The 19,351-nt window shown below is 45.0% G+C and overlaps 1 protein-coding gene and 1 pseudogene across 9 annotated transcripts in view; both read right to left on the bottom strand.

Annotated features, from left to right (window-relative positions):
* The window catches only part of Inpp4a (inositol polyphosphate-4-phosphatase type I A), a 114,210-nt gene extending 107,924 nt beyond the window's left edge, over positions 1-6,286 (bottom strand). For 5 of the 9 annotated variants that reach the window (XM_031367220.1, XM_031367223.1, XM_031367225.1 and 2 more), the window contains exon 1: positions 6,028-6,285. The gene's annotated coding sequence lies outside the window, so the exon portion shown is untranslated. Of the gene's footprint in view, positions 1-6,027 lie in introns of all 9 variants that reach the window. The other 4 variants (XM_031367218.1, XM_031367217.1, XM_031367226.1 and 1 more) reach the window with 2 other exon arrangements.
* An 11,820-nt stretch (positions 6,287-18,106) lies between these two features.
* LOC116089131 lies at positions 18,107-18,730 on the bottom strand (annotated as a pseudogene).
* Positions 18,731-19,351: the final 621 nt, after the last annotated feature.

Genomic DNA, 19,351 nt, shown 5'->3' with positions numbered 1-19,351 from the left:
CATTTAAAATGCAAGCAACCCAGGAGAGGAAAGTGGTCCATACTCTATAATGAATTAACCAAGCTGCTTCTGTAACAGTGAACCCAGATGCATGGGGCTGTGGCCAGAGGTGCAGAGCTGCAAGTGCATGGGGGTTCTCAGAAGACCTTGGCAGCCTACCTAATGAGGTACAGCAAGAGGGGTGTTATGGGAAAGAGGTCAGGAGGACCAGGTGTGTGAAACAGGAAAGGAAGGTCCCAGGAAGGGGACTGGAAGGGGCAAACACTTCCTCCACCGGTATCCTCACACCTCCAAAAGATCAGAGGACACTGCTTTGTCTTCCTGACTCTACCCCAGAAACAGACACCTCATTCTTTTTATGAGGAGAGGGTATGAGCCTCTTCGACCCAGCCCCACACACATGACTGACTTTCCTACTTCTGAGACCTTCACTGGGGACCCTCACTGAACGACCCCATAATAAAAGACTGAATGCAGGTCAGGGTTTTAGACAAACACCATCAGCCCAATTGTGCAAATAAATGTGTGTAGAGAAAGTAATCTACTTGGAGGCCTCTGGACATTCAGCCAAGAGCTCATGAAGTTCTAACAACAACTCTTACAATCCTTGGATAGCAATAAAGTGGTTTAATAGAAACAGCAGCAGAGGTGGACAGACCTGGCTCTGACCCCACGGGGTTTCTGTCAACACCATCAGGCAGGTGTCTGACCTTAGCTTCAAGATTGACGCTCACCACTTGACAAGACCTCTCAGAGGATGTCGGGGACCGACAGCCTAGGTCTGACAGGATGTCGGGGACCGACAGCCTAGGTCTGACATGAATGTGGTCAGAAAAGGCTGGTTTCCTTTTCCTTGGGGTAACAGTTTATACTTAAAGCTGCCAAGAAACCTTCTGGTAACATAAGATCAACCTGTGGTATGAAAAACCACAGGCAAAGGCTATGAACAGGTAATTCAGAGAAACGAAAAAGTTTAACATATAAAGAAATTCAATGATTTTGGCCATTTGAGAGATACAGTAAAAAAACAATAATGTTGTTTGGGCCGTTAGACTGGCAGAATTAAGATGTCAATGTTGCAGAGTTAAGGGATAACAGAAGGGGTCGTCTGAGTTATCAAGGCATCCATGGGGAGTAACTTGGCAAAACCATTGCTTCACAATTACTCCTTGTCCTACTGATCTACCAGGAGCCTAAAAGACAGAAAGAGAGGTGGGCACTAAAAGGACCTGCTCCACAGTTAACAGGCTACTTTTACAGCAGAAAAGTGGAAAGCACCTACCTGCCCACCAATACAAAACGGTACAATGAGTTACAGAACAACCCTACTTTGGAATATGAAGCCCTACTCTCAAAAAGGGACAAGTTCATCCCATCAGTACATGAACAACACTCCAGAACACAGTGCAAAACTGAGAAAGCAAACCAAAGGAAATGGTATATAATGTGACCACACTTAGGTTTATGTGCTGCAGTGTAAACTTGTCACATGTTTGAGTCACCAAGGATGGAACTCAGATTGTCAGGCTCTGAAGCAGGTGCCTCTACCTGCTGAGCCACCGGGCCAGCTCTAACAAGAGCACTAGTCCACTGAAAAGGTCTCAAGGCCATAACTCAGAGACTGGCCCTGTAACTAACAGAACTCAGTGGCAGAGGGCTTCCCTGGCATGCCTGAAACTGAGTTTAACCTCTCGCACTGCAAATACAAGCATAAATAAATGTGATAACATCACCTTCGCTAGTTCAACTACAACTGGCATCCTGGAGTCTAAAGCCACTCTCCATGAAAGGAAAAAGAGTTCTGGAAACAGCTGGCCCTGAGGCTGGGGCAAGGAAAATACAAACGGAGTTGCAAAGACTTTGTGCCAGAATGGAAAAGAAGTCCTTAAAGAATGATGGGCCCTCAAAGAAAGGGGCCCCAAAGGCCAACTCTGGGACCTCTGAGTAACAAAGAAATAATGACAGCAACAGATTAAAAGTCCAATAAACGAGGCAACATCTCATGGCTCATGGATGGAACTCAAAAAGTAAGTGCTTACTGGCCAAAAGAAAAGTTATCCTTTTTAATACATGTAGAAGGAAACAAGAATTAGAAAATTCCTGTCTGTCAACTCTTAGTAAAACTCACATAAAAGGCATCAATGGGCTCTAGCTGAGGCTGGATATAAGGAGTAACACTGCCCTGCATCCCTGAGAGATACTTAGTAACCACAAAGGGGAAAATGTAACATCTCAGTGACGCCCACACTATCCTCATCAAGGTATCAAAGCTAACAAGCCTAGTGTCAAGTTTAATGAGGTAGTAGGCAGTATCTTCCAGTTGACAAGGCTGCAACTCTACTGCTCCTGCAACAAGCACCAACCTGAATCCAAGTATCAGGGAATCCAAATTGAGGGGCATTATCTAAAACAGCAGTCTTCAAACAAGTCAATGTCAAACATGTCAATTAAACACAAAGAAACACTAAAAGAGACTGTAGCCACAAAACACTGAAGACAATAAATAAGGTAAGGTTTCCTTTTTTTTTTTTTTAAGGTTTTTTTTTTTACCCTCTCCACCTTATTTTTTTAATTTCTTTTTAAAAATGATTTATTTATTTTATGTATATAAGTTCACCATTGCTCTCTTCAGACACACCAGAAGAGGACATCAGACCCCATTGCAGATGGCTGTGGGAATTGAACTCAGGACTGGAAGAGCAGTCAGTGCCCTTAACCACTGAGCCATCTCTCTAGCTCCAGATTTTCTTTCACATAAAGAACATCATTGGAGCAATCTCTAAGATCTAAATAAGATCTATGCATTAAATGACTGCAGTGTCAATGTCCATTTCCTGGGTTTTAAGTACTGTATGCACAGAATGTTTTTCTTTTCTTTTTTTCTTTTTTGTTAAATTATTTTATTTATTTACATTCCAAATGTTCTGGTCACCCCTCCCTGAGTTCTTCACCCCATTCCCTCTCCCCTTTGTTTCTGAGAGGGTGCTCCCCCACCCACCTATCCATCCCCAGAATGGTTTATGTTTAAGAAATCCACCTCAAAAGCCCATGATTCTTGCTCCAGCTGACTGGAAAGAGCAAGGAAGCTACATTTGCAGTGATATCAATGACTGCAGACACATAGTTGAGAAAAAGGGACAGAGGCTTCTGTGACAACCTCTACTTCACCCCCACCCCACCCCTCAAAAGTAGCAGCCTAAACAAGAAGCCATCAGAACTCTTAAAAAGTGTGATAAAGATGTTGAAGTTAGCTTTCCACCATTGATGGCTTTTGGCCCAGGTGCAGAAGGGGACGCACTATTTAAGGGGTGGACCACTGGAAGTTTGACCATGCTCCAGTAAGTATAGAGACAACACAAATTGGACTTGGGTTTTGTTGTTTTAAATTTTTATTTTTATTTTTTATTTCCTTGAGGAAATCACAAGGGTAGGGGCAGACATGGGGAAATAAGCACAGTCAGGATGCATGATGTAACATTCCCAAAGAACCAATGAAAACATATTGAAAAATAGTAAATTTAAATAAAATTTAAAAAGAAAGAAATCTATCTAGAAATATTTAGAGGTACAGGATACTCAGCATCAAGTTATGATTAAGTTATTTAAAAAAAATATTGGGGCAGTTGTGGTATACATCTTTAATCCCAGCACTCTGGAGGCAGAGACAGGTGGATCTCTGTAAATTTGAGGCCAGCCTGGCCTACAGAGTGAGTTCCAGGACAGCCAGGGCTCCACAGAGAAACCCTGTCTTGAAGCCTCATCCCCCTATTCCCCCATGAGAGTATGACCATGAGAGAAAGGTCACAGAGGCACAGTGAGATGCTAACATTAGGAGAATGTGGACCCAGGGCACTGAAAATAGTTTATATTAGTTAAGAGAGTGGGGAGCAGTCCAGAGGTTTCCGAGGACTGGTTTGTAAGAGCTTTTTCTTTTTTAAACACAGAGAGACATGCAGAGTGAAGCAAACCTGCAAGGAGTGAATACTGTCTCCCTAACATATGCTGTGCTCAGAGCTTCTGCCCCAGGACCAGTCTCTTGCTCATCAATCAAGTTCTACAAAAGAAGCATGAGATAATCCAGCTTTCTGGACTGCAGAGCTGTGCTGGTTACAGACAGAGTCAGCCTCCTGACACCATTAAGTAGTTGATGATACTTCTCTGGGAATGGAGGCTAAAGAGGAATTTTTCATTAAAAAGCCAAACTAAGATAAAATGGCCTCAATGGAAAGTTTCCCCTTCACTCTGAGTTCTTGAGATGCTAAACCATAGGGTGGAGATGGAAGTTAGCTGGTCCCCAGCGCTCCCTAGTCCCTTCCTTTGGTGCATACAGGGGCTGGCTGAGAATTCTCCTGGGTAGGCAGCTGGAAAGAGCCAAGAGTTCTTTACCACACACTTTCCACTTCTCCAGTGTCGGGTCATTTATACAAAGCTTCTGTGTCGTTTCCTTAAGGTGATTTTTAACAACCAATATTGATTTTAACTTTGTAGCAATACTACAAAGTATCCAGTTTCCAAAACAATGGAATAAACTATAATGTATGTCCTAAACTGAGTCTGCCTGAGGGCCTAAGCAGATTCTGAAAGGAAAAGTAACTAGCCCAAGTAGCTAAGGAAGGATGACAAATGCTCTCGCTGCAAGAGCACAGCCGTCAGGTTTCTCTGTATTTACCCAACACCCACTCTGGCGAGCCCAGTCTTTAAGAAGACCATCCTAGTGACTTTGATTCTTCAACATCATGTTGACAAGACACAGGGAACACACCTCCTGGCAATGCTGCTCACACTTAGCACCACCCAGGAAACAGCACTGCGATCTCTCAACACCACCACAGGTACTGACCAACACACAGACCTGCTCAAATGAGCACCAGTTCCCTTCAAAGAACTAAATTTTCCAAGAGAAATCTTTTGTCAAAGTAGTCCCCCAAACAAGGGCCCTAACCCTGATCCAAGGAAAAATTCCATCTTCACCCGACAACCAGGCTAAGTAGGACAACCTATAGCTGTTCACTGCCTGACACCGGCAATTAGATTTCAAAACAAACTCAGCTAATGAGGTTCTGTTTACACCTCTTATAGAAGAGGATGCTGAGAACCTGAGTTAGCAAGTGACAGAACCTACAGGATCCACACCCAGCTCAGCCAGCTGTATCCCCAGCCCCGTGATGTTCCCATTGTCCACACAACCCACCCAGGCACAGGAGTGAACCAAGCAGAATATCACTGCAACACCCCAACTTCCGTGCCACCCTACCCCCACCCCCTTGGCTCAGAGGCCCTAACTGGCAGGTGACAAATCATATTCTACTCTTAGGCAATCTCTCAACACCAAATACATTAAGAGACAAAGATTTACAACGGCCAATACTTCCTTCTTACCCAGAGAGACATTTTCATGAGCTGTCAACTCCAGGCAGGAGGAACCCACCATTATGTAATGTCAGAGGGCAGGCAAGAAGGGGCAAGAGAAACCAAGGCCCATCAACACTCCCTTCCTTCGCCCACAAAGATATAAATTTGTGTCTGACATTTTGAGTGTTTCCGTGGCCTACACATTCATGACTGGCTTTGCAAAAGACGACCACGGATCCCTGCAAACATCTCAGGCCTCAATTAGCTTACTAGGAAAGCCAGAGGAATATAAAATACATAAAGCAAAGGTGAGGAAGATCCTGTCCTGGAGGATGCGCGAACAGAAAATGCTCGATGAGTTGCGAGGACGCAGAGTCCGTGTCTTCCACCAACATGCATGTTTATTTTTACCCGATGTGTTGACACCGAGATACCGCGAGGTCTTCAGCATCGGATGCCTATGGGATCCAGCGGAGATTCAGCCGGCGGGCGCACCCGCAAGTCTAGGACCGCGCTCTAAAGACGCGGCCAGTGAGTCGCTAGGCTGTGCCACTGCCATGACAACCGCGGGCGCCACCCGGTCGGGTCCCCAGTGTCTCTGGCTCCCAGCCGCCCAGCCCACTCCGCTAAGTCCCGCACCACCGGACCCGGCCCGGCCCAGCTCGGCCCACCTACCTGGCTCGCCCCGGCCCGGACACTTGCTCAGCCCCGGCCTCTGTCCTCCAGGCCGCGTACCCCGGCCTCGGCCCCGCCGGCTGCTGTCCGGTCCTGAAGACCGGACCGGACTTGTTTTCTGGCCGCCTCGCTCCGGCCCGTGGCGTCCACCCCAGACCCGAACCCGCCGTCCCCGTGCAGCCCGAATCCTGACACCGCCTTCTCTCAGAACACGGCGTACAGCCCCGCCCCGGTTCCGCCCCCTCACCGCGCATGCGCACCCCACTCCCGGATCGACGCCCTGCCCCCTCCCTCGCTGGCTCCGCCCCTAGGAGGTCGCACCTCCTATAAGGTCCCACCCTCTTCTGTGACGTCACCCAGGAGTGGGAGTTTTTTCCACCTTCACATGCCCAGAGGCTCTTGCCCAGAGAACCAGTGATTCGGAAAAGCACCGGAGGTCGAAAATGTAACTGCAGCCAATCCATCACTCAGTGGGCATAGCCATCAACAAGCTGCAATCATTTAGACATCCTTCCTTCCAGACCTGTACTACCCAAGAGATAACGGTCCTTAACACTTCCTCCTCAAAATTCTATTTTTTCTGTAGGGAAGAAAACCAATCAGAACTTTCGGGAGATAACGTTTATTTTAATTTTATTGTATTATTTATTTATTTATTACCATAGAGACGGGCTCCCTGCCTCTTATTGGTTTTGTTTTAATTTTACAGGAACGCTAACATTTCTATCTGAGGAAGGAAAACTTAACTGGACAAAACAAAAACATTTTTCAGTTTTTTTATACATCATTTGCCGGGTTTGTTGCTTGTTCTGTTTCGTTTTGGTTTTTTGGAATAGGATTTCACATAACCAAGGTTTGTCACCAACTCACTATGTAGCCAAGGCTGCCCTTGCGAGTTCATGTTCCTGCCACTGCCTCCTAAAGGCTGAAATTACAGGTATGCACCACCGCACCCGCTTTTATCTTTGAAAGAGTGACTTATTACCAAATGCTTATCTTATTATTCAGATGAATGGGAAAAATATTGACTGAACTTTAACCCTAAGACAAAAAGCCAAGAAACTCAAACATGCTTGGAAAAATTAAAAAATATTGTCCTATATCATTTTCTAAAATTCAAGGGACTGGTATCCCTGATTTTCTCCCAGTAAAAATATTAATAGAAATCCCCTTTCACTCTCAAAAGCACTCCCCAATGAGATAATAAATTTTTTGGCCAGGGTCCTAATTTACTTTCTCTCTTCCTGGGGTAAACCACTGGCCAAAAACAACTTGGGGAGAAAAAGGTTTATTTGACTTACAGGCTACAAGTCCATGATCAGGCAGGAACTCAGGCAAAAAGCGAGAGGCAGGAATGGAAGCAAAAGCCAGGAGTGAAAGCTACTTGTTAGCATGCTCTTCATAGCCTGCTTAGTTTGCTATTTACATAACTCAGGACCACCTGCTTGGGGTGGCAACCCCCACAGCAGGTCTTGCCCTCCCACATCAATCATTAAGCAAATGGCTTACAGAGGGGCCCTCAGAGCCATCTGATCAAGGTCTCTTCTCAACTGAGGTTCCCCTTTCAGTTGATTCTAGCTGTGTCCACCTAACAACTACAAAACAACAAAACTAGCTTGTACGGCCATGTTACTTATAATCAAGCTAAAGAAGGTTTTCAAATCAATCGCATCCAATTTTTTTTTTTAATTTATGAGTTTAAAAATAAACATTAATCTCATTTCAACAGTCAGCCAAGACAATAGTGAATCTGATCAGAGTTCCAATATTTGGCCCTAGACTCTTGCACATTTGGAGTAATATGAAAAGACCAGTCATGTTTTCCACTATGCTGACAGACACCTCCATTCCACCGTAGAATGAAGATTAGCAAGGAAAGGCAGAGCCTCATTTACAGACAAATGTGGCAATGAACGTTCCCTACACGTGACAACGTGACAGACTTAGCCTTGGCACAGTGTACCAGTCTTTCAACATTCTTGACATTTCAGCCCCACACACCGGCCATGTAAACATCTTGGTGGGAATGGAAATATTCCAAAGAGATGAGAGTGATCCTCCTTTTAACTGTAAAACTACAATGCAATCTAAGAAATCACAATTGTCTCGCAAATAAATCTCTAGTGCTAGAAGAAAGAAAAGACTGAGAAAGCTGGTATTGACCAGAAGAGTAGAGCTGTCCCCCAGAAAGAGACCTCACACATCTCTCGAGACTTGTCAGAACACTCTGCAGCAGAGACTAGACAATGAGGAAAACCATGAGTGACCTTGGCTGAGTCTGCTAGACTACGCAGACCTGCTGCTGTACTAAACTGGAATCCTCAAGTTAGGACCTGGGAAAGATGGAGTGGGAGGTCTGAAGGATGCCATTGGATCTTCTTGTCCCTTTCCCCGGTATCATTACACTGGATAGATGGGGGTTTTTTCCACTATCGTTTGTTGAATTGGCCTACTAAGAACTTGTGGCTGAGTCTAGCCTACCAGGGTTACCAGAGCTCAGGCTCTGACCCTAATGACTCTCAAAACAGCTTCATTCTTTTCTCGAAAATATACAAGGGGCCAGATAGGCTTAGCAGGTGATGGCTAATGGCTCTTATCATCAAACCTGAGGACCTGAGTTCAACCCCCATGCTTCATGTAGTGTGTCGGAGCCAGCCGACAAGGGTGAGGCTGAAGTAGAGAACTGAATGAGACTGAATGAGAACGAGAGGACCATAGCTCTGCTGGCAATGGCAATAAGCCTTTAATGGGAGGAATCTTTTATAGAAAAACACAGTAAGGCTAAAAAATAGAATTTAACAACAATCATGTAGCACAGTTTCTGAGCACTTTCTCATGGCAAAAGCATGCCCACTTCTTCATTTTGTACAGTAAATATTTTTTTCCCCATGCCCAGGTGTATGAGGTTTGTTTTCTTGATCCTTGCACGCACAACTCTCAAGAGCCTTGAATGTCTTCCAAAACCATCTTGGGTTCATGGAGCAGTTATGTCCTCAGCTGCAGGGGGATTATCAGAAGGTGCCCCCTCCTTGCCTTTCAGCAGAGGGGCCACCCCTAAATCTTCCCCTATGCTAAAGAACATTTCCACCACAGTAGTGGATAGAGAGAACTCATTTCTGCAAATTGTCTTGAGTTCCACCACCCATGCAGGCTCTGTGGCACACACATGAACTCACACATGTGCATGTATGTATGCAGTACATATGCACAATTAAAAAGAAAACACTACAAATATGAATTCCCAAGGCCCACTTCAGACCCCGAAAATAAGGCAAACTCTTTGTAACAAGCCCTATGTCGGGTAATGAGGAGCATATCAATCTAAACCATTTATGTACAATACAAGAACTAAGGGCTGGGTACATTAGCATTAGGACTAGCACCATCCTGCATGGGACTTTCTCTTTAGATCATTAAGTGTGATGTTCATATAGATGAGTAGTTTTGTCAGATAATATATGCAGGCTTGAGCACCATGGATTCTGAAGAGCTAAAGAGCTGTGAAATGTAGCACCTGTGTCCACTGAAAGGACCAAAGGGACCTATTCCCCAAGACTCAGCATCAGGGGGACTTGTCGGATAATGTCCTGGTAGGGTTTGTCTTTTACTTAGCATGTCTAAGAACTTTCTCTTAGAAAATGGAGCTATTTACTTACTTTCCTGACCTAAAAACAAAACAAAAAACACAAACAAAAAAACAGCCACAAGTGTTTAACATTACAGCTGCCTGAGCTGACTGGAGCTAAACAGAGGCTTACTTAAAAACTTAAGGGGGAGTAGGGCAAGTTGCAGTGGTGGGAAGGGACCGCAAAGAAACTGGGTGGATAGGGTCTGGGGGATTGATCAAAACACATTATATGCACAAGTAAAATTCTTTAAAAAAAAAAACAAAAAACCACTTGTTTAAAAAGCTTTAAAGGAAGGGGCTGAGAGATGGCCCAGCAATTAGGACTACCTGCTGCTCTTCCAGAGGAGCAGGGACCTATGCCAAGCACCCACATGACAGTTTACAACCATTTGTACAAGGGAGCCAATGACCTCTGCTGGCCTCCAGAGTCACCAGGCATTCACGTGGCATATAAATATACATGCAGGCAAAACATCCATGCACATAAAAAAATAACAATAAAAAGAAATACATGAGAAATGCAATGTCCATAGCAGAAGGAGCTGAAAAGATGAAAAATAGTTCTGAAATTCTGAAAGGATTTTCCCCTTCATACAACAGAGCTCATTCCTGGGCAAGAGTTAAAATAGACCTTAGTTTTCCACTTCTAGCTAATCTTGAGCCTTAGAACAAGCAGGTTATAAGTTTAAAGAAGTTGTCAGTGTCCACCTGAGAATTGAAGACAAGCCCAGCACACACACACACACACAGAGAGAGAGAGAGAGAGAGAGAGAGAGAGAGAGAGAGAGAGAGAGAGACTGAACTCTAAACACAGGAAGGACTTGAGGAAATCTCCAGTCACCAGGGGGCCAGGAAGCTAACCAAGCAAGGAGCTGTGATGGTTTGGATGTGACATGGCCCTGACATTCACGCAGACTTTCTCTTGTTCTGCTTGCTTGTCATTGTTCTTATTTTTATTACAAGAGGGTATTGCTACGTAGCTGTCATGAGTGTGCTTTGTCAGAAAGAGACAATTGTGTTTATGTCTTTCTACAATGTCAGAATGCATTGAAAAACAAATTCACAGGGTGTAGTGTTTTCATGGGCAGCAATTTGCCATATGGTCCTGTTTTCTTTCCTAGCCCTGGCAGAGGCAAACACCTGCTCATATACTCTAGTCTTAATGACTGGTATTAACTCTCTGATCACATATTTGAGAGCAATAGATGTATCTGGTGTACATACATAGGTGTGGAATAGCTACAAAGGCTTAAAAGGCATGAGAAACCAACATGGGCAATGGACAGGAAAACAAAGGCCAGGGGAGGGGCTTTTCCTGGTTTGCTTTCTGTTGCTCTGATAAACACCACAATCAAAAAGAAAGCGTTTATTTGGCTTACATGGCCTGATCCTGATTCTCCACTGAGGGACAGCAGAGCAGGAACTCTAGGCAGGAACTTGGAGGAAGAAGCAGAAGCAGACACTGCTTACTGTTTTGCTCAATTCACTCGGTGGTACAACCAAAGACTGCCTGCCTAGGGGTGGCACAGCCGCCAAAGGGCTGGACCCTCCCACATCAATCATTAATTAAGAGAAAAATGTCCTGTAGGTGTGTTTACAGCCTAATCTGATAGAGGCATTTTCTCAGTTTGGCTCCCTCTTCTCGAGTGATTGTAATTGTGTTGACAGAATGATAACCCAGGTTGTTAATCAGGATTCTCTTATGTGTGTTTGTGTGTGTATGTGTGTGTGTATATATACATATATTTATATATATATATATACATATATGTGTGTGTGTATATATATATGGAGAGAGAGAGAGGAAGAGAGAGAGAGAGAGAGAGAGAGAGAGAGAAAGAGAGAGAGAGAGAGAAAGGTTTTATTAGTATTTATTAGAATGTGGTCCAGTTAACCCAATGGCTGCCTATGAACAGAAGGTCCAAGAATCCAGTAGTTCAGTCGCAGGAGTCCCAGCTGGTCTTCAGTATTTTCCAGAATCCCAAATAAGTAGGCTCTGTCTTAGTCAGGGTTTGTAATCCTGCACAAAACATCATGACCAAGAAGCAAGTTGGGGAGAAAAGGGTTTATTGAGCTTACACTTCCACATTGCTGTTCATCACCAAAGGGAGTCAGGATAGAAGCTCACACAGGGCAGGAACCTGAGGCAGGAGCTGATGCAGAAGCCACGGAGGGATGCTGCTTACTGGATTGCTTCCCCTAGCTTGCTGAGCTTACTTTCTTATAGAACCCAGGACCACCAGCCCAAGGATGGCACCACCCACAGTGGGCTGGGCCTTCCCACCTTGATCACTAATTGAGAAAATGTCTTACAGCTAGATCTCATGGAGACATTTCCTCAAACTGAGGCTCCTTTCTCTGTGATAACTCTAGCCAGTACAACTGACCTCTTGTGGACTTGACACACAAACACTTCACTATTAAGCCTCAACACTTACTTTCTTATTGATTTCCCAGATCTAAATAACTTTAAAAGTCCTACAGTCTTTACATATTAAAATTTCAATCCCTTTAAAATATCCAATACCTTTTAAAATTTAAAGTCTTTTTACAATTAAAAGTCTCTTAACTATGGGCTCCACTAAAATACTTTTATCTTCAAGAGGGAAAAATATCAGGGCACAGTCACAATCAAAAGCAAAATCAGTCTCTAACCGTCCAATGTCTGGGATCCACTCATGATCTTCTGGGCTCCTCCAAGGGCTTGGGTCACTTTTCCAGCTCTGCCCTTTGTAGCACACACCTTGTCTTCTAGGCTCTAGCTGCCTGTACTCCACTGCTGCTGCTGTTCTTGGTAGTCATTCATGGTACTGGCATCTCCAAAACACTGCTGTCTTCTGCTGCAACTAGGCTGCACTTCCACAAATAGCCTCTTGTAGGCTCTTTTCATGGTGCTAAGCCTCAGCTTCTCTACATGAGCCCTTCAGGCCTGGGCCTTCAACCACCACTGAGGCTGCACCTTCACCAATGGCCTCTCCTGGTCTCTCACAGTGGCAAGCATCAGTTGCTACCCCTCCATATTTCAAAACCAATACCACCTGGGTGACTCTTACACATTACTAAGTCTGGCTGCCAACACGAGGTACAACTGTGGCTGCCTCTGGAGCACAGCTTCTCTGTGCTCTCAAGAAATACTTCCCAGAAGATTTCACCTTAGTAATGCTGATCTCTTCTTAATCACGGCTAATTTCTTAGCTCCAGCTAACCAGCATCAATTGTCCCAGTTATGCAAAGGTTTCCCTCTAGTAGTTCTGATATCTTGTTAATCACAGCTGCTTCTTCAACCCCAGCTAACCAAAACGACAGAATCTTCACAAAGTAGCAACAGTCCTGATAAGTCTTTAATCTCCCCTGAATTTCACAAGCCAGGCCTCCATCATTTGCACTGTTCTCAACATTATTTTCCAAGTTCCTACAGAACATCCCACAGAATTCTTAACACCTAATGGCTCTTCTAGACCAAAGTTCCAAAGTCCTTCCACAGTCCTCCCCAAAACATGGTCAGGTTGTCACAGGGATACTCCACTTTACTGGTATCAATTTGTCTTAATCAGAGTTTGTCTTCCTGCACAAAACATAACGACCAAGAAGCAAGCTGGGGAGGAAGGGTTTATTCAGCTTACACTTCCATATTGCTGTTTATCATGAAAGGAAATCAGGACAGGAACTCACACAGGGCAGGAACCTGGAGGCAGGAGCTGATGCAGAGGCCATGAAGGAATGCTGCTTACTGGCTTGCTTCCTCTGCCTTGCTCAGCTTGCTTTCTTATAGAACCCTGGACTACTAGCCCAGGGATGGCACCACCCACAACAGGCTTGGCCCCCCCACCCCCACCCCACATCACTAACTGAGAAAATGCCTTAGAGCTGGATCTCATGGAGGCATTTCCTCAACTGAGACTCCTTTCTCTGTGATAACTCCATCTTGTGTCAAGTTGACACACAAAACCAGCCAGTACAGGCTCTAATGCCAGTGAAGGAGTGGGCTTGTTTGTAGGGCAAGAGCAAGCAGTCAGAGAGACTTCTTCCTTCCTTTATATAGACTTCCTTTATATAGTCCTTTATATAGACTGCCAGCAGAAAGTGTGGCCCAGACGGGCATGTCTTTATGCCTCACAAGATCTGGTTAAAGGTGTGCCTTCCCACCATGAATGATTTAACTAAGCAAAAATCCCTCACAGGTGTGCTCAACTATTTTGGGGGATTTAGTTCATTCCAGATGTACTTAAGTTGACAACCAAAGCAATCATCACAGGAGTCATTAAAACTACTGTAGGCATAATTTTTTTGCAACCTACTTTTAATAACCATTCAACCTCCCTTGCCCACCACCTAGCGGAGATAGTAGAAGAGAAAAGTTATTAGGATGTGGGAGAAGTAGACCTGGGTAGCAATAGTTCTTTGGGGCCATGCTTGACCTTCTTTATCAGCAGTTCAGTCCGGTAGTAAACACCAAATACAACTCAGCTGCTGTAGTCCAGGCCTCTCCGCAGGCAGACACCAGGCACGAACCAGCAGCAGTAGTTCAATTCTGAAGAAACTGCAAAGCTCCCCAGTTGTCCAAGGCTGCTGAATTGGCAAGAAGCTGCAGGAACCTCAGGAGCAACTCTTTGGTTTCTCTCAATGACAACATTGCCACAAGTGGAGCTCAACAATGCTATGTAAGGTGAACCAACACAGGTATGTTGTTAGTGAAGAACAGTAAGGCAGAGCAAACCAAACCAATGCTCCAGCTCCCACTGTCTGTGGGGTCATATTTATACTAATCCATCATGAGTCCTTTCCTGTATCTGCTTTAGCAACACATCCTTTCACCTGTGTGCCCCAGCAAACCATCATTTGACACAACTGACTTTCCAAAGAAACAAGAAGCTCCGCTTCAGATGACAATCCTGGAAGGGTTCTGAAGAAGCTGATTGTTTCCCAGCTGGGCTGATGTGGGTCACAGGTTTGAGAAGGGTTAGAGTCCATTTGCAGAGGCAAAAGCACAGATGAAGCCCAGAGGAGCTAACTGGCAGATAAATGGAGAGCAAATCCAGATAGGCAAGTTGGAGGACAGGCAGACACAGTTGGAATAGGATAGGTCAAAAGCAGAAACCAAGCTTGGCTGACACCCTGGCATAGTCAGGAGTTCCCTGCCTGTTAGTCCCTGCTGCAGGTCAGGAGTCAGATGCCAGGAGATGGGGATGCTATGTCTCCTTCTCCTTATGAGGAACTCTCTACACTTTCCTCAATGTGGTATGTCTCATAAGTCCTCAAGCCTGCTTTTCCTGAGATAATTTTAATATGTGTGCTCCTGCAGTCCCAACCTACTCTGATAAATTTATAGGGTGACCTCTTTCCTACTTCCAGAAATAATCTATTTTATCAGTCTGCGCCACATAGGTTGTGCCGACAGATGTTCACATGTTCGCCCAGGTCCACAGTCTTTCTCCATCCTCAAAACAGAGTCAAAAGCTGCTTGTCAAAACAAGGCACAGTTTGAGCAATCGCTCTTCCACACACTATGGAGTAACTTAGTTCAGGAGATGCCCTGATCTTAACACCAGCCACCAGGGAGGGTGTCACACATCTTTAATCCTCACACTTGGGTGTTGACATTAATCCTGGTTCTTCCTCCCAGCCCCGTGCTCCCAGAAATAAGGCTCAGACTCAAAATATAGTTACAAATACCTTGGCCATATAGCTAGGCTCTTCCCTGACTAGAATCATAACTTATTTATTTTAACCTACAGTCTGCCGTATGGCTGGTTACCTGTGCTCAGGTACCATGTGTCTGTCTTGTTACATCTTCCTGGTGAATACCCACCTGGATTTATCCCAGAATCCTTTCTCCTGCCAGATATCCTGCCTCTATTTCCTGCCTAAGCCATAGGCCATAGGCTTTTTGACAGGTGATGCATCCATACAATACACAAGATATTCTCTCTACACTTGTGTGGCAGAGGCAGGCAGATGTCCTTGAGTTAGAGTCTGTTTTACATAGTGAGTTCCAGGCCAGCCAGAGCTACACAGTGAGACTCTGCCTCAAATAACAATAATAATAAATTTAAGGGGGAGATGAGCAAATATATTACTCAGTTTTCCTATCTCCATAGCAGCCATGGCTGATTTGAAAGGCTTTTTATAATCCAGGCTGACTGTGAGCTCCTGCCAATTTTCCTGCCTTGGCCTCCTAAGAGACAGGATTACAGTTCTAAGTCACTGTACCCCACTAAGGTTTCTATAAGTATTTGAGCACTTTGTCCCCAACTGTAGTGCTGTTTTAGAAAGGTGGGTGCCCTACTGAGGGTAGGCCTGTGTGGAGGAACTGGGTCATGAGGATATAGCTTACAGGTTGAAGCACGGATCCTCAGGTTTAGACACAGGCTCCTTCTCTGCTTCTTGGTCTGCTGGTCAGACATGAGCCATCAGCACTGACAGTTCCTGCTGCCACAGCTATGAGCCACTTCTACCATCCGCCATGCTGTCTCTGCTGTGACAGATTGTATGCTTCTCAAACTGTGAGACAAAAGAAAGCCTGCCTCCCCTAAGTTGCTTCTTGACAGGTAGATTTGATCAAAGTAACAAGATAAGTAATCAACAAAGACTGTGTGTGACCACAGTGATGTATTGATGACTACAAGTGATAAAAGTATAGTTGACAGAATAAAAATATAGATTACAGAGTTAACGCTCGAGACTCACTAAGCAAGCAAAAAGGCAGAAACGATAGATAGTAGTGATTGCCAGGTGGTGGTGGCACACACTTTTAATCCCAGCACTTAGGAGGCAGAGGCAGGTGGATTTCTGAGTCTGAGGCCAGCCTGGTCTACAGAAAGAATTCCAGGACAGCCAGGGCTACAAAGAGAAACTCTGTCTTGAAAAACCTGAATACTAATAAATAAATCAAACAAACACATAACAGGAAAATTAGGAAACACACAGGAAAATTCAAAGGGAAAGATCAACTAGGAAGAGCTTAAAAGTTTGGTGGGACACCATTAAACACTCTAGCTGTACACAGTGGGAGTTTCAGGTGGAGAGAGGGCAAAGAGGTGGAGAAAGTGTCTTTGGAGAAATACCCACTAAAATCTTTACAAATTTGATAAGAAAATATTAACCTCCACATCCAAACAAGCCAATAGATTTCTTCTAGGACGACATCAAGAAGGTTTACACCTTGTCACACGGCATCACACAGAAAGAGAGCGTTGAAAGCAGAAAGAAGCAATTGATCACACTTAAGTGGTTCTCAATACAATTGACAGCTGTCTTCTCACTAGAAGAAACATGAAGAAGCAACCAACATTGACCTAGCCAGTGGTACTGTTACTGCCATGAAAGACCATGACCAAACCAACTTGAAGAGGAAAGTGTGTGTTTCGTTTATGATTCCACATCACTGTCCATCACCAAAGGAAGTCAGGTCAGAAACTCAAGCAGGGCAGGAACCTGGAGGCAGGAGCTGATGCAGAGGCCATGGAGAAGTGCTGCTTACTGGCTTGCTCCTCATGGCTTGCTCAGCTTGCTTTCTTATAGAACCCAGGACCACCAGCTCCAGGATGGCACTACCTCTCCCACTAAACATTAATTAAGAAAATGCCCCATGGGCTTGCCAATCTACAACCCCATCGAACGCAGGCATCTTCTTTTCTTTTCTTTTTAAAAAAAGAATGAGTTTTTTTTTTTTTTTTTTTTTAATTTAAAATCAGCAAACTCATGTTCCTTAAGCCCCAGACCGTGGTGGGCAGCCCTTCTACCTCTGCTCCACCCTTTAGTCTCAGTGAGAGGAATGGAAACTAAGAAACCAAAGGGCCTCTGCTATGGAAAACTGCCCAGACGTGTGCTAAGGACAACCCAGTTGCGGCTGGAGTGACAGCCACAGGCTCCTCCCTATAAAGTCCCTACAGCAGCCACAGCTGTAGGAGAGGCCTCCTTGTGGAAGGAAAGGTTAGTCATCTCGGACCACAGGGCAGGATCTCTGACTCCTAGCTAAGGGATGGACTGAAAGGAGAGGTCAGGAAAGCAGAAAACATGGTGGGGGGCAAAGAGGCTTTGGTCCCAGGGTTTTCGTGGGTCCAGTTTTGATGGTTCTGGAGGAAGGAATGCATTAGTAAGCCCAGAGAGAAAGAGAGGTGGGGCAAGGGAGGGAGGCAGGGAGGGAGGCAGGGAGGGAAAGGGAGAAGGAGAGGGAGAGGGAGAGGGAGAGGGAGAGGGAGAGGGAGGAAAAAAGAGAGAGGGAGAGAGAGAGGCAATTTTCAGGCACTGCCGATGATAACAAGATAGGTTAGACTCCACCCTGACAGAGGGGAGCTTAGCAATCCAGAGACTCTCAGGGAATGTCTGCTAAAACATATATATATATATATATGTATATATATATATATATACATATATATATATGTGTATATATATATATGTATATATATATATACCATTCATGGAGGGCAGGGGAAGGAGGGGGTATGATCAGAGGATCTGCCGTGGCATCCCATATCCGGTCATGCCAGCCTGAGATGCTCCATGATTGGTGCCCATCTGCAACCCAATCACATTCTTGCACAGCTGGTTGTCCGAGAAGTTCCCAGGGTTCTCCTTGGATTTCTTAGGAGACCAGTTGGGATCCCCAGAGAAGAGCCCATCATCCTTGGCTACTGCCAGCCCACCCAGGTTCATTAGTGTCCGCTGCACACAAGCCATGTTCTTTCCTTCCCAGAGATCCACAGTCAGGAAGATGTCCATGGTATTAATGACGTAGCCCTCAGCTGCCCGCAAGAACTGAGAGATCTGCTCCATCTGCTCGAAGGCCATTGTAGAGATCTGGATCTTCTTTACTGGGGCCTTCCCATCAGGATACAGTGAATTAATAAGCTCGTACAACACCATGCCGTCCTTGAGCCAGTTCTGGAAGTTCTCACTCCCAGGCTGGGGCTGGCTCACATCCTTGCGTCATTGAGTGGTAATCCACTGGATCAGGATCTGCTCCAGATCCGCATCATACTCGATCTGCTGCTGCACCTCTCGGCTCAGGCCATAGGAAGGTCCCCTGTTGGCCATTCTGAGCAGCTGTGGTGAAGAGCATCCAAAAGGGCTGGATGAGTGCCCACGCACACCAGGGACTGCGGTGGCGAGTTCCCAGGTATTTTCTTAATTGAGTGACTTCAGCTTGTGGCAATTTGATATAAAACAATCCAGCACAAACATGGTCCAAGCACTGAAAGGAAAACCTAGAATTTTACCTTTAGCAAAACTAGCCTTTAAAAATGGGCAGGAAGGCTGGGCAGTGGTTGTGCATGTGTTTAATCCCAGTACTTGGGAGACAGAGACAGGCAGATTTCTAAGTTCGAGGCCAGCCTGGTCTACAGAGTGAGTTCCAGGACAGCCAGGGCTATACAGAGAAACCCTGTCTCAAAATAAAATAAAATAAAATAAAATAAAATAAAATATAAACCAGGGAGGAGATTAAAGCTTGAATTTATTTTTGGCAGTCTCACCTTAAAAGAAATACTTAAAGGGAACCCTGTGAGAAGGATTGGTGGGTAAAGTCATTGGCCACCGAGTTTAATGACCTAAGCCCAACTTCTCAGGACTCAGATGGTGGAAAGAGAAAACTGACTTCTGCAAATTGTTGTCATCTGGCCTCTGCAGGAATGTCTTTGCAATGTGCCCACACACATACATGCAAACACACATGCACACATTCACACACATGCA

The sequence above is a fragment of the Mastomys coucha genome, unplaced genomic scaffold, assembly GCF_008632895.1.
Source record: "Mastomys coucha isolate ucsf_1 unplaced genomic scaffold, UCSF_Mcou_1 pScaffold14, whole genome shotgun sequence".
NCBI lineage: Eukaryota > Metazoa > Chordata > Mammalia > Rodentia > Muridae > Mastomys > Mastomys coucha.
This window is presented reverse-complemented; position numbering and strand designations above follow the sequence as displayed.